Genomic DNA, 16,517 nt, shown 5'->3' with positions numbered 1-16,517 from the left:
CGACAGAGGGATACACGATAGAACAAAGTGGATGGAAAGGTAAAGACGACAGAGAAAAATGATCGTTTGGAGAGATATCGGTTCGAGCAAACTATAAGTAACTGGTATATTATAAATATAGGGGATAGGGGTGAGAGAGTGGTCGACGGTTTTCGACGAGGTCAGCGGTGAAATGAATTAAACGGACCGTTTTCCGCATCAACGTTGCTTGTATATCGGAAATTTAATGGGTCACTGGTATCCACCACGACCTAATTGTACCGATCCGGACGATTAAGCGGTGGAAAAATGTGATTTCACGGTAATTGAAGGTAGGCAGACTTGGACCAAACCTGCTGCTCTGCTGCACACCTTATTTTTCAATTATCGCGCATTAATGATGCACTACGTTAATACTCGATCGAGCACGATGACGTTGTTTGGAATAAACGCGCCGCTACCGGTCCGTTCATAAATGTTCCCGATGAAAATCGAATAACACCTGCAAACTATAACGAACGATTAAATTCACCTCGCGTTTTCGAATTTTCGGATCGGAAATTAGAAACCAATATTTGATTTAAATTAACAAATGAACTTGTCATTTGTTTCTTAATCAACCAGGCATGCATCGATCGATATTAAAATCGATGGTACACATTCTTTTTATACAACCTTAAAATAATCGAAATTATAGAATTGAGCCATATTCGAATCTTCGGATCCAGAATAGTGCACCGGGGTCAAAGAACCGAATCGAATCGATTAATCGATTAAATATTTCATCCCATCATTCTACGAGCAACAAGATCCTTTTGGACTGTTCCAATCCTTTGACCTTCAAGCGTATAATTCCCCTCCACGACCTCGAGAAAACCGTTCGCCTCGAGTCGTCTTCACCTCGCTATATTCCGAATATATCCCCGTAACCCGAAGATATATTCTTACGATCGTAAAAAAAAAAAAAAAAAAAGAACCAAAAGAAAAAGAAAAGGAGTGGAAAGATGTTGCGGAGGGAGGGGTTGCAGGTGAGAAAGAAACGATCCGTCTCTCGACTCGCGACGCGGAGTGACTCGGTGCCCTTAAGGGTTCGAATCCTTCTCGTTCCTCTCTCCTCCTTGATTCCTACATCCGTTCAATTCTGCCGCTCATCCCCGGGGGCTGTGTAACACGTGCGTGGCACGGGGAAGACTGTCTGTAGGAGGGTGGAATCGGCGGGTTGCGAAGCGGGGAGGGAGCCGCGCAAGAGTAACTGCTAGTAACAATGTTTTCTCACCCTTTTGCGTTTTAGCGGCGGGTAGAGGGTGAGCCGCGCCACCCTCCTCGTTCTTCCCCCTTCGCGCTACGAAGCGAAGCTCGGTTATACACCCTCCGCAATCAATTTCGTCAATACCGCTTGTTGCGGAGGGGTGGCTGTGCTGTCTCGCCCGCGGCTGCCTTCAGCCCGCCCCGCGCCACTTCATCCCTTCCCTGCGTCGTCCTCCTGAAGGAGAAGGGTCTGTTGATAGACTTTTCACCGCGCCACGACCATAAAGTCATCGAACTCTTTTGTTTCCTCTTTTCGACCCGATTCTCTTCCCGATTTCATTCGTCGATCGATATCGTCCTGCTTTAGGCGTGATTTAAATATTGAATATTTTTTTACGTGGCATATTCGTGAATATGGTGGCGAGTTTATAGGGGTGTTCTATCACGATGGTTCCCGTAAAATTTAGAATTCGTGGAGAAATCGAGGAGGACGAAGAAATATAGAAAAGCGTGTTGATAAGCGTGTTCGTGGCAGATAAGAATAGTTCATTTGTAGTGGAGGGGAATTTTCGTTAAATTCCTAGTTGGAGGAGGCGTAAAATATCGAGAAATTAATTTTCGGCAATAGAATTTTCGAAAATTTCGACGATTAACGTGCGTGTGAAATAAGAGGCGAAGAGAAATGACGAGGTGACGAGTATGTCAACTTGTTCCGTGGAGGAATGTTCGAGCGGGATGATTCGATCGTTTATTAAGGCTCGTTTCACAAATATTGTTTCAAAGTTTTGAGGAGGGAGAGAGGTTAATCCTGCAGGACTGTCTAACGATCGAAGATCTTGAGATACAACGGTTTTCAGTGAAATAACAAGCCTGCGGGCAACCGTGACCCTAACGTTCATTCGCGTATTTCGTTCTTCCTCTTCCCCATATAATTGGAGTCCATGATTCTGTGCAAATATCACGTAACCAAGCAAACAATAGCTCTGCGAGGCATAGACTATACAAACAAAATAAGAATGTCTATCGGGGGTGGAGCGGAAACGGATGGTAAATTGGACAGCGGTGTATTTAGCGGAAATACGTATTCCTCGATATTTATTAACAACAAGAGGGGAGGAACGAATTTTTTTTCCACTCCCTTTCCTATACTCATCTCATAAGTCGCGATTAAACCGGCCGACAGACATCGATATTTCAAAAATCCAGAGAGAGGAGAAGAAGGTTACAATACATCCGGCATTTAAGTATTTCCGCAAAGGTTCGGGAATCACAATATCCACGGCTTAAGCCCGTTTCTCGAACGCCACTTCTGTCGCTGGATCCTTTCTCCGCCGATCCTCCCACGCCTCCCAACCCTCGCTTCGATATAAATATCGATTACCTCCCGTTATCCGGATAATCCTTACAGATTGAAATTACCATTCGTACCCGTGGTGCCTGTAACACGAAGGTATGGGATGTGTAGCACGCACTACCTCGTCGTTTTTCATCCCTTCTCTCCTACGATTTCTACAATCTTGCCTTTGTATCCCTTCTCCTTTTTAAGCGGATTTTTAATTACGGATCGAAACGATCTTCGAACAAACATTTGACATCCGTCTGCGAATCGATTTGATAGAAACGAATAATTTCGAGATGGTAATTAAACTCCTCGTTTATTTAAAACTACCAACGCTTTCAAGCATCGAATCAGTTAATCTTACAATTACAACGTTATCGATGGTCATGAAATAAATAAATAGATTATGTATGTGAAAACATCCACCGGAATCTTATTCATCGAAAAGTCAAAATAACATGATAATGATGATGATGAGATATGCTTCGAAAATTTCATTTCTATTATTCGTATCGTTCATCGCGCGTTCATTTTATCGACTCACAATACAATAAATGCAATAAATATTTGAGCGGATTCACGAGTCTACGTTGCTCTCTACTTTTCTATCTCAATGCGGTGTGCTTCGTGCTCTTTCTTTCCTCGCGCGAAAAGTTTCTCTCGGTGAGGAAGAAGAAGAAGAAGAAGAAGAAGAAGAAATCTTACGTTATCAAACGTTCGAACGTGTTCCATCCAATTCGTGAAACGGTACTGATCGACCGTTGTGTTTATCTCGAAAGTGGAGAAAGATTGGAAGACGCGAAATATGGCCTTTTTTTTTTTTTTTTTTTTTTCGACGAACGATCAGAAGAGAAGAAGGAAAGCGGCTCGTCGCTAAGCCTCGATAATTTTAGTTACGACAGCAGCCACCCTCTCCTGTCCGCAATTTTCTGCAGGTTGATTCTCCTTTAATAGACCCCGTTAGTTCACGTTACTCTTCCACTCTGGTACGCGATTTAATATTTTTATTCCTCCTCCTTTGCCGCGACGAGACACGACGAGACCCGTCCTTTATGTACAGGCGCGGAACATTGACACGTACATACACGAAGCTCGTAGTTTTTTGCGCTTGAAACGCTCGCGGGATGGAAGGGGATGAAATCAGAGAGAGAGAGAGAGAGAGAGAGAGAGAGAGAGAGAGAGAGAGAAGGAAAGAGCGGGGTAGTAATGGTGAATGGTCTCATTAAAGGAAAACGTTACCGGGAAACTCTTGCCGAGGGACGAGGCGCAGGCCTATTTACCGGTTTTATTTTTAGAAAAAAGCGCTCGATGCCTAGGCAAAAGCCTTCTAAACTCGGTTTAATGCTTCATAAGTCAAACGAAACCGGCAATTTTCATCGGTACTATTATACCGAAGTGCTTTTCACCGGTCAATCGAGAAATTCCTTTATTCGTTTATTTACCCGGCCACCTTTTCGACGCGGCGCGCTCGACGCCCCCGCTCGCGCGTTAGTCATTTTCAGTTCATTCAAATAATCACAGAGCGGAACCATAGATAGGGGTTGGAGGGGCGAAACGTTTCGTCGATCGTTGACCGGCTCTGTTATCGAGCCATCGCGAATTTTAATCGCTTGTCGAAACTGTCCGTCATACTTCAAATCGTGGTATTTTACTACCATTTTTCCCTTCCCTAAAAAAAAAAAAAAAAAAAAAAGGAAAAAAAAGAAAAAAAAATATCCTCCAGCTAAAAAATAAAAAAAAAAAAAGAAAAAACGGCACTATATTCGATGAATTTTCACCCTCCATCTCTATTGATCACTCGTGAACACCCTAGCTGTAGAATCAAGCCAAACCAAGAACGATATTTCGTATAGGTAACTCGTTACGAGTTATAAGTACGATATCGATCAATGACTGGTCGGAAAAAAAGAAAGGAAAAAAAAAAAAAAAAGGAAGAAAATAAACCTGACGTAACCGGACGTTGGAGAAGGATCGATACGATTTCAATGATCACACATTTGTCAAACACACCCCTCGCCCTTTTCAAATAAAACGATAACGCTTTTACATAATTCTCTTCCAGAAAGTTACAGAGCATAAAAGAAGCTGCCGCGGTGGTGGTTGCTCGTCCAACTCCTCCGCTCGGTATCCGGGTGGAAATCTTGGTTCGGCCTTAGTCAGTACGATCCCCGGGCTCGGTGGGACGTAAAAGAATTCGGTTCATTCGATAGCACGCATGGACGGAGCCGGCTTTTATCCGTTTTATGAGGTTTGCGTGCGTCGTCGTCGTCGTCGTCGTCGTCGTCGTTGTCGGGGAAAACCGAGACTGCGGCTTTTTCCATCCGCGGCGAATAAAAATGCCAGACACGTCGACGATCGCGCGCCCACCATTCGATTCGTTTGACGTGACGATTGATCGCGGTCGCGCGCTCCCTTTTCTCCTCTTCCCTCCTCTCTCCTCCCTCCGTTGCGCGGCCGCACATACGCGCGCCTCTCGCCTCCCATCCCTCTCGTCCATTATCTAATTGCCGCGCGTAAGTAATTATCGAGCGATGGACGGGAAGACGAGGCCACGCGCGCGCGGCGGCCTCGTGATTTCGATCGCCGCGCGCAATCGCGGCGCGCGCGAGCCGGCCACGAGCCGGGATAGCCGCGGGTAATACGTATTACGGATACCGCCGCTGTTTGTACACACGGCGTACGAGCAAACAGACTATGAATTCGTGTACCACCGATTGCCATTTATGAAATTAAATTTCATAGCCGGTGATCAGCTGCGCCCCTCTCCTCCTCCCAACTCTCGCCTCCGATCGCCGCGACACGGCGCTGCTTTTACTCCCTTTTTTTTCTCGAAGTCCTGGTCCCGAGTTCCAGAAGGTAAGCGTGCCGACTATTTGGATGAACGGTTTTTTTTTTTTTTTTTTTTCTATTTTTGAATCGAATGATGAAACTTTTCTTTCTTTCGAGAGAAAGGATCTTCGTATCTTGGTTTTCGGTACTTTTATTTCGTACTTTGAAGTTTACTTCAGCCTCGTTCAATTTTTATCGCGACGAAGGTTCGATTGAAACGTGTGGTAAATGGGTTTAAATTGTTTTGAAACTTTTTCGTCTTATTATTCTTATTATTTGTAAAATAATATTTCTCATTTGTAGAGAGGATTTTCATATCTTTATTTTCAATGAAGAGTGTTCCGTGTTTTAATAATGAAAATAAGAGACGATGTATAACAATTCTTCAATTTTAATCTCTACAATTTAATTAAACACGGATGCTTCATTAATAATACAATCACAGATGACAATGGTAGATATTTATTAAACAAAATTTGTATCTATTGAATGAGAATCAAATACTCACGCATACTGAATAGAAACAAAAATCGACAAGGGACAATGAACATCCAGATACGTTATAGTATTCAAGAATATGTCCGAATATTCCGGGAGATCAATTTAAAATTTAAAATTTTCAATATTAATATAACAGTGATAATCAATCTTTATTCTTAATTGAAAAAAAAAGTAATTACAAATAATTAAAATTTTTAATAATCGTATATACAAATAATCCCGTTTGAACGAATTCGCTTTTTCCATTGATTCGTGTTGATAAAGAAATATCCGAATATATGGAATATTTCTAACGTGAAAAAACAAAAAGTTCATCGATCGCGACCCGCCGAAAGAATACGAGCAAATAATTCAACACAATTGTTTGCATGTACCATCGGCCACTACCAAACATGACCGCGCTGGTTACCAACGATAGCCATTTATGAAATTAAATTTGATGGTCCGCGGTCGGCTGGCTGCTATTGGTATATATTCGAAGTGACGTTGAATTTCATGGAATAACAGCGATCCTTTCATTCAGCCTCTCTGCCCCAGCCTCGGGATCAGGGATGCACGAATTATTCGTTCATTTACGAACGTGCATTTCCACCGGTTCAATTCTCGACTCAAACGACACGAAGAATCTTGTTGCAACTAGTTATGCGTTTCTATAATCTATCAAATCTCCCATTATTTCGCATTATCTCTCTTCCTCCTTCTTATTGCGAACATTCTATTTCTACTTATAGCTTTCCTTAATAATAGATCTTTAATAATCTAGGGATAAAGATTAAGTATAAAAATTGGTGTATAAAATATCGAGCGATTAGAATAAGGCCAGTTGAAGATAGAGCGAGACAATTTTATTTCTTCAAGGTAAAACTTGCAAATCACTTGCAACTTAATAAATTAGCCAACCGATATTTTCGTATATTAACTTTTACGTTTGTTTTAATCCCTTGAATCGACCCTCCGAAACTGAATATATTAACACAGATATGTTGAACATAATTCGAGATAATAATATCCCGGTACATAAATTCTTTTCCGATATCGTCGTATATTAAAATTTATACGAATTATAAAATAATAAAAAATATATATATATAGGGAGAGAGAATCAATTAAGCAAGATGAGGAAACCAGGTGTTTTCCTCTCGGGTCATAAAAGCAAATTAATAATTGTCTGGTGTCTCAACGCGACATAAGGGAGGAAGATGAAAAAGAAGGGAAAAAAACGAAGCGTAGCGGCAAGTTGTCGATTGTCTCACGTCCGATTAGTCGGGAACAACGTAAGGGTGAATCCCCATGGCGCCGATACTTTCCAGGCATCGGGCTAACAAGAAGGAGTACACAGATGCGTGCTCGGCTCGTAATTAAATAAAAAGTCCATCAGTTATAGTGGTGTTTCGAAACTGTTGTCGGGCGCCGACAGGATCAAGGACTCGCGGGAATTTAGATGGGAAACACGTCGGTGTTGCGTATCGATCCTCGATTACGTCGACGCTTGTATGCACAGGGTTTCTATGCCCGAATTAAAAGCGCTCATCAATAAATGATCGGGGGTCGAATCGGTGGAAAAAAAAAAAAAAAAAAAAGGAAAGAAAAAAAAAATATGCGGAGGCCGATCGATATCGTGCATTCGTTTTTTTGTTTTTTTTTTTTAACGTTTCACGCATTCAATATAATATATATGTATATATATTTAAAAAAAAACAAGAAAGGGAGAAAAACATGGAAAAAACATAAAAAGAAGAATTGAAACACAACACCTGTGATAACGATAAAGGTACTGACATAGTGGTTCGCGATGGAAATACAACGATTGGACACCTGTCAATTCCAGTTTCCATTAATTTCCAAAACAAAACAAAAAAAGGAGGGAAAAAAGGAAAGAAAGAAAGAATGAAAAAAAACGAAAAAAGGAAGAAAGAAAAAAAAAAAAGGAAAAAAATACGCTTCGCGTACAAATCTTTTGCACGGAACAATCCTGTTCGGGGTGCATTCAGCATCCTCGTCCGGCGGAGCGCTAAAAACACGTTTTTTGGGATCGTTTTCGCGCCGACAAACGGAAAACGCGGTTCAACGTCGAGTTGTGCCCGATTTACAAATCGCCCGACCGAAGTTGCGACCATTTTCCGCCTAAAAGTCCGTGAATTATAGGCGGCCACGCGCGCAGCGAAAGTTAGTGGTCGTTTCGTGGTCCCAACTTTTACATCACGCGGTCGTTGTAAATTTGAAAACTGATTATATGAAACGTACGTACGTAGATCGCGCTGTTCAAATGTTGTAGTCTTTTGAATATTTAAAAAAAAAAAAAAAAAAAAAAAAGAAACAATTTTTTTAAAAATTCCTCGTCTCGTGAATTGATTTCATTTCGATTGATTATGCAAATATTTAAAAAATTTTATATGATATGTAGCTCGTAACACGTGTGTATTCGATGATACAGGGAAGAGTTTTGTGAAAAATGTTTAACATACGAAGTCGAATGTTGTTTCACCGTGGCGGCAGACACGGCGTCAAGTGGGAAGAAAATCGAGGAAAATGACCAAGCAATAGAATCGACGTTCGGTAAATCGACGTCGATGGCCTCGGCCGCTTCTCCTCGAGAGATCTCTCGTATCTCCCGTTTGGCTTCACCCTAATCGACCTCGAGGCCCTCCGAAATTCGGTTCAATCCATTTCTGAGGGTAGTTTTCTTTAGCGCACCTGATCCCACGAATCACCCTCGGCACGTTCGACGTACGATCATTATTTAAACGCCGGTGGAATCATTGTTTAAGGATCAAGCCAAGCGTTTCCATTCGTGTTGTCGTTTTTGCTGCGAAATTTTGAAAAAAAATTCTTAAAAAGAAAATAATCTCACGACTTTGTCACGACAAAATTTCACGTTGTGAAATTAAATCTTATTATTTCAGTGTTCAGTTTGTCATTTCCTCTTTATTACCGTATAGATATTTCTGTACGTACAACCAATTATCAACCCTCGTGCACGAGCTACGAAAGAAAATTAAACTCGTTGGAAATTCTTACTATTACTACTACTACTACTAAATACGAGAGAAGAATTTAATGCCGGATCATGCAGAGACGGTAAGCGGGCGCATTTGTTTGTGATTAGGTTGATTGAAGAGGAGGTTACACAGTATCGACGTCAGCGACAATGCTAGGCCGAAAGTTCTAGCGGGCGATGTCGGCAAATTGGTGAAAGGGTTGGCTTCAAACTGAAATTGAGAGGGGTTGGACGTCGCCGGTACCCAACATCAGAAGGGCAGAGGCGGGATACGACGCTTCTGGGCTGTCGTGAACCCTGGCTGGAGCCACCGGTGTACTTGGCAGAGAGTGCTTTTCATCTCCGTAAATGGACCGGCGGTAAAGCAATTTTGGTACATTACCTATACCTGCTTTAACCCCTCCCCAGCCTTTTCTGTCAGACTTCCTCTTACCCCCCTCCCCCCTCCCCCATCGTCTTTCATCTTGCATCATCCGACTCTCGATCGCGGGGAACGTTTGATTTCGATGGGAAACGTCGTAAAGGCATTAAAGAGGGGGAGGAAGGTAGGTGGGATCGGTGGCCCAGACCTGTGAAACAAAGAAGCGATTTCGCTGTTTCCATCCACGTTGGCGCCGGCGACGGCCTTTTTGTAAATGACCGTAATCGCTGCGCCACCCCCTTCAGAGAGAAGTTAAAACCCTCTTCTCTCCCCTCCTCCCTCTTTCTCTTTCTCCCGCACTGTGCGACGAGTGACGTTGATCGAGCGGTTGCTCCAACTTTAGCGGAAATTTCAACGGCGTCCAACAGTTTCTCAAACAATCGATCCGTAATGTGGCACCGCCGGCTATTTTTAGTTGGTTCTTTCTTTCTTCCTTCTGGACCCGACTAACTTCTTCTATAATCGTGCCGTACTTTTAACCTTTCACGTTACGTCAACGCGTTTCACGTGTTTCCCTACGTCTATCGCGAATTTTCTAAATATTCCTCGTTCTTCTTTTTTTTTTTTTTTTCTTTTTCTTCCATTTTGTTTCAATCCACGAAACGTGGACGTGGTATATAAAATTTTTCGATTTCTTCCTCTATCCGATAGTCTAATTTAAAAAAAACTCGTTTATTCTTTTATAGATTGGTGGAATAGCAAAAAGAGGATGGATGGTAAATTTCCAAACATCGATCTTAAGCGAGCATGAAAACGCGTACCGGCGTTATTTCGGGCAAACTCGCGAGATATCCAATTCAAAAATCTCGTTCGCAATCGAATCGTTGTTTAAATGTCGGCGACCCTCGTTGACCCAGTTCGCTTGCCGTGGCGTTAGATTTACCGCAGCGAGAAAGAAGGAAGAGCGGAGAGAAGAATAAGAGGGAGAGAGAAAGGGAAGGGGTGAACACAGAGAAAGAGACAGAGAGAAAGAGAGAGAATTGGCTCGTAGCTAGAAAGTATCAACGTTTAATCCAGCCTGATTGCATTCGGTCGTGCGACGATTTTACGAGCGCGCTCAAAACGGCCTGGCAAACACTTTCCGTGAATTTTTTTCCTGCAATCACCACCGAGATGAGCAAACGTTCGTAAACGTTCGTGCATCGTTCCTCGTTCGCTTCTGACCTGGCCAACTAATTTTTGTCCACTAGGAGAAGAAATCCAGCGAACGAAACGAAGTGCCTGGGGGGAAGAGGAGAGTTGACGAATTTATCGATTCGCATACAGAGCAAAAATTGTGCTGCACGCGTGCACACGAGAGATTTGAAACACGTTTGTTGGAAATTGGAATATGCCTCGTGCGTATTTAATGAAAATATGATATTTTAAATCGAATTTTTCTTTTTTTTCTTTTTTTTTTTTTCCCCGTCGTAACATGTTTTGAAACATTTAGTGCTAAAAGCAATGCGGCGAAATGTAATTAATCCTCTCGTGCGCAACATTTCCCGATTTTTCGTCTATAATAACATTGTTTTTTTTCTCTTTTCTTTTTTTTCTTTTATTTCAGTTTATTCGATTATCGAAACTATAAGATCAAAAGCATCGTTCGTTTTACAATATATTTTAATATTTGATTATTGTTGTTGTTCACGCGGGACGAGAAACCAATGAGACGTGTATAAAAACAAAAGATTTTTTTTTATCGAGTCACGGCAATCAATTCGATAGAACGTCTATATCGGTTTGAATTTACTTTCTGCTTAAATTGCGTTTATTCGTCTCAAGCTCGAATTGAAAGTAGGATAGAGATTTCTATTTTAAATTGATCAAAAAGGAAATTTCTCTGCTTCTATCTATCTTCCCAAGTTAATTTAAAAAAAAAGAAAACAAATTTCTCCCATAAGATTTACTTAATAAAGATCCTATCGATTTCAGGAACAAGGCAATCCAAACGGTCTTAAATCGTGAAAATGTCGCACAAAAAATCGGATAGACTCATAATGAACCATTTATCGCAGAGTGAAATCATCGTTACGTCGATACGGATTTCAATTCTCATCGAAGCGAAGAAAAAGACGACTAGACACGGAGAAACGAGAGAGAGAGAGAGAGAGAGTAACTTTCCTCCGCACACTTTGCGGCCGTGAAGAAGGGGATGGTTGTGCCGCTTTTGTCGTGCTGCACAGACGCGTGGAAAAGAAGAGGGTGAGTTTTGCGACGGTATTGTCGTTGGTTGGTTCGCGTTGTCCTGTGCCCTGCCATTCCGATAACAAACGTCACGGTTTGAGGACCTCGCTTTTTCCAGCCGATGGGCAGCCTCTTTAAAGAATAATTACGCCTACACTCGATGTATCCTGCCTGCCCCCTCCCTTCCCCCCTCGTTTATATTCTTCATCGTTTTTTCACGTGAGTTATTTTCACGTTCGCTCTTTTTTTTTTTCCTTTTTCTTTTTACTCTTACTTGTTCTTTTCCTATTTTTATTCCCCCTCTTTTTCCTCTTTTCCTTGTTTTTCGCGAAAGTACAATTTCTAGATTGTTGTGCCGCGACCGTGGAACAATGAGCCTATAGGCGAACGTGGCGCAACGGTTCATATTCAACCTCTCTTTGTTTCCCAAAGAGGAGATTTGTTGCTTTTGTCGCGTCGCGCAGACGCGTGGAAAAAAGGAAGGGACGGCAAGGATGGCAACAATGGTGGCCATCCTTGGCACGTTATCTCAATAACGAAAATCCTGGCGATACATCGAACGATGTAAACGCCGAAACGTCGTTCGCGATTTCGTCGTTTTCTCTCTTCTTGAAAATTGCATGCTCACGATCGAGGGACGGAGGAAAGCAATAGAAGAAAAAGAGACAGTTTTATTTTCACCGATTTTAAAGGAGAATTAAAAAAAAAAAAAAAAAAAAAAGGATAGGATAAACGGTATTTATCGAATCGATAATTCGTTATTTCCATTTTTAAAGCGAATTTTTAAAGTTTGAAACTTTCCTCGCGTCAAAATGTCAAACAAATGGTTGCTGCGAATGGACGCGAGAAAAAAGTAACGTAATTCTCCATTCATAACTGTTGTAAAACAATAACAGGAACGGGTCCAAAATTTTTTTTCATTCAATATCCATACCACGAACGATACAGAATATCACTCGATTAAACAACGGATCTCACATGCTGCTCAATCATTTTTCGCTCTCTAATTTTTCCTTTATCACAAGATTATTCAATTTTTCCACAATCGTGGAACAAGATCGTCGCAAGAGATCCTTGCACTCCTCGTAAATTTCGTAATCGCTTCGTAACAATGCTCATCCCTTCGGTCCAACGGACGATAAACACGTCGCCAGGGGTAACAATAATTTCCGTTGAAACCGTGATTCGGACAATGGCCGCGTTGATTAGTCGTTCCCTCTCTGCCACTTTGAAGGATCGTGAATCTCCCGCAGGGCGACTTTGTCCGCTTCGAAGGGTTTCGCTATTTCGCGAGGAGAAAGTGGTCGTGAAGGAGGGCCGCTTACACGGAATGCGGCTCCTCCATCGGCCTCGGGGGATCGATCCTCCCTTCGACACAGCTCGCCCGTGACTTTGCACCCCCTTGTCACAAATATCCCTGGATACGCGTGCCACTCGCGCTTCCTTCGAGGGTCCTTTTCTCCGCCCCCTCCCTCCCGTCGATCTCGAATTGAAGATTACCTCGGTGAAGGTCGCGTTTTATTGTCGCTTCCCGCGATGCCTCCCACCGTTCCTTCTCGCGAAGAAATTCGGGAGCGATTGTCGAGGAATTCCGGCTGGATTCGAGGCGTTTGATTCGAATTTAAACTGGGGGTGAAGAATATGTATTCTCGCGTAGAATGTGTATTTTTCATTGGAACGAGAGGATTCGATTGTATTTGTAATGTGTAAATAATATTGTAAGAAAAAGTGAAAAAAGGAAGAAGTCGCGTTTTAAGACCAACGAGAATATTATTTATCTGCGAAAATAATTTTGGAGATCCGGAGATTTTTCTTTTGGAAATGTGTTATATGTACAAATTAATATTTGTAGGCAAGTTTTTCACATGTGAGTATCCAGTGACGGCATATTTTATAAATTATTTAACTAGATCACGTAGATTTATTTATGTTTTAAAAAAAGGAAAACATTTGTTAATGAGACAAATTGCAACGTCTTTAAAATTCATGTAAAAGTATCACTTTAGAAGGTAACGATCCATTACGTCACTTTTAAACAATACACTTGGACTTTCAATTTAAATTCTAGCTTAATTAAAGCTGCAGACCGCGAGAGGATACGTCTGGGATTGTCAAGTTCTCTCTCTTTCGTTTCTTTATAGGTGTCACGGTCGTTGATTCTCGGATCCTCGAGGAGGAGGAGGAGGAGGAAGATCGAAGGACCGAGGCACTTGTCCCGCGATCATCGAGCACGTTACCCTCGTCTGATGGTCTGTCGTGTAAAATACAGAACGCATTAATTAAAGCGTGGCTCGTGATGGGGATGATGTCAGAACGGCGGCGGTGGTGGCGTTGCAACGTGTCGTAGCTCAAAGCGGTTTACAACCCTTGTAAATTCAAGCGGCAGGAACAATGGACGTCTTAAATTTCTCTCGTAGGCCACGCAGGGAGTTTAAACCCGTCCCGATTTCGAGCCACTCGACGAGCCTATTACACCTATCAGATCGAAACGGGGAGCAATGAAACCGACTTTATTCCAGGGCATTATCTTATATTGCCCTTTTCCTATTGTCCGAGGGGATGATCGACACCGATAGAAATATCGAGATTGGAACAAGGTGATAGAGATGTTTCGCGTTCGATTATACTGTTGGACGTTTCCATTCGTTTCTTTTTTATTGTCGCTTCAAAAAAATTTCACCATTTTGAATCTTTAGCGATCCTCGTATAAATTCGTCGAAATGAATTTTTCCTTTCCAGAAAATTGATTTGCGTTTAAACAGAGACGCGTGACTTCTCTCAGCTACGATATTCGTATTATTTTGGGCGTAGAAATTTGAATGTCAGGACAAAATTCGGAATGACGATTGCGATTTATGATTTAGATTATTTCCGAAAATTTGTTGATCGTCTGATAAAACTGATTCGAAAAATCCATAGTTATACCGTGGTACAACTTACAACGATGCTCCAAGAATTTCAAATTTCTTCGAGAGGATAACCATCCAATGCATCACCGTTCCAATCTCTCGAGAAACAAGAACAACCACTCGATCAAATTTCGTTTCATTTAGAAATCCAATCTAATCTTAAAGACGCGTCTGTTGGAGTCCATCGAGGCCCATTGTTCCATTATTAGGGTGTCGGCGAAAGATCAGCCGTTAAATCAAGAGCGGATCCGAGTTGCGTAAGAGAAATGAAACGAGCGATTCGCAGATTTAAGATCCCCGGGAGCGATCGACGACGTGATAATCGGTCACGCGAGCGGAGATCACAATAGCCTCGGGTGGCGAGAATAAATGAACCGGGGGTCTGATCTAGCCGGGGAAGGGTGAAAGGAGGCGGCGGCGGTAGATAGGAAAAGCGACGTTATGGCGCGAGTGCCGCGCAAGTTTCTACCCTCCGAGTGAAAAGGGTTTATGGCGCGGATAGAAATCCCGCAGACAATGGGTGAATTAATTCCTTAAGGTCTAATCGGCCTGTAATGATCCTGATCTTAGTCGCCGGGATCGAATTAGCTGGAGAATTATTCGCGATCGTCCAGATTACCTCCGTTCGTCGCGTAATTAACGACGTTTCGACCGATGATTTAAAGATATGGATCCCCCCCTCAACCGCGTCTTTCTTTGTTGACGATGAAACGAGGGGAGCCATCATCAGAGACAGAAAGGACTTCTCGGTTCCAGACGTCTCGGTAGACGTAGAAATCCGGAGGCAGCGAAGGAAACGAAGGCAAGGAAGATTTTAGAATTCAATTTGAATTGAATTTCGTTTCGCGTTACACTCACTGATCCCATAACACGATCGTTTCGATCGCACGCGTGTCTTATCCATTTATCAATCGCAATCCCTTTATTTCCTGTACTCGAGAACGACGATAATCGTTTTGCACGATCTTCGGCCACGTGACGAAGATCTGGTATCTCAGTTTCAACTGTTGCAACCACGCCATGCCAACAACCCCCGTTATTGCCAACCCGTTGCTTGCTTTCATTTACGACGACTAGCCCACGTGGATTACACCCACGATATCGCGACCCTCGCGTTAATTTCATTAACGGATTCGATCCTCTTACGAGACGATAGCCACGGGGTAGCCATGGCTATCCCGTATCGCCTCGAAACGCGTTCATAACGCGGCCCATAAGCATTTCTGAACGCGACCACACCTGTGCTCTCGAATAACCACCCGAAGCGACAGGTCAGAACGATTAGCGTTCCAGCAGCCTTCGTTTCTTCTTGTCGTTCCGTTGCCGAGGTAAGGAAAAAGAGAGAGAGAGAGAGAGTATAGAGTTAATCCCGTGGTTCCATCTCGTCTTATCTTTGCCCTCTTATAGCTGGACGGCCGTTGCTCACCGGAACATATCATTTTACCCCGTGGCTCGAAGGCAGCTGTCTTTCTCTCTCTCCTCGGTTGGCGCGGAGAGGGCGGTTAAAAGGGGTCCGAGGAAAAATAATAACGCGGAGAGAGTTGGCTCCTTGCAGCACACGGAACACAGAACCACACTCCAAAGGACATTAGCGTGATAGCGGGCAGATCGTGGTCGTCTCTCTTACCGACTATTTTCGACCTAGCGGGGGGATTACATCGTTTTCGTGGACTCGAGCTTCGTCGACGTGGAGACTCCATTCGACCGCCATTCGTATCGCGTATATGCTCCGCATTCGAGCACAAATTGCGGAGATTCTATTTCTATCTCTCTAGATGCTGTTTCTTCTCGCGATCCCCGTGGAATTGGCAACTGGTTTGGGTTCTACGTTATTTCGATGGAGTTTTTTTTTTTTTGGTTTATTGGTTTGTCGTGGAATTCCATGCGAAAGTTCGAAGGAAATTTTTGTAACGTTTGATTTGATTGATTGTATCTAAAGTCTGACTATTCTTCGATTCTGTTTCTCTCTAGATGCTGTTTCTTTCGACGATCCGTGTTTAACTGATTTTGGATGGATTATTTAGTTTATCGTTACGATGAAATTTATAATTAAATAGAAAAATCATAGGGAATATTAAGAAGTTTTCAGTTCAAATACTAAATACTCGATGATGAATATTGCAGGGT

At 42.6% G+C, this 16,517-nt stretch overlaps 1 long non-coding RNA gene across 1 annotated transcript in view; it reads left to right on the top strand.

Moving 5' to 3' along the window:
* The window catches only part of LOC105734902 (uncharacterized), a 184,449-nt gene that overhangs the window by 145,382 nt on the left and 22,550 nt on the right, over positions 1-16,517 (top strand). The window lies entirely within an intron of this gene.

This window comes from Apis florea, unplaced genomic scaffold (genome assembly GCF_048593485.1).
Source record: "Apis florea isolate Af1SG1 unplaced genomic scaffold, ASM4859348v1 contig_3367_pilon, whole genome shotgun sequence".
In the NCBI taxonomy this organism is placed as follows: domain Eukaryota; kingdom Metazoa; phylum Arthropoda; class Insecta; order Hymenoptera; family Apidae; genus Apis; species Apis florea.
Note: the sequence above shows the minus strand (reverse complement) of the source record. Positions and strands in the feature narration are given on the sequence as shown.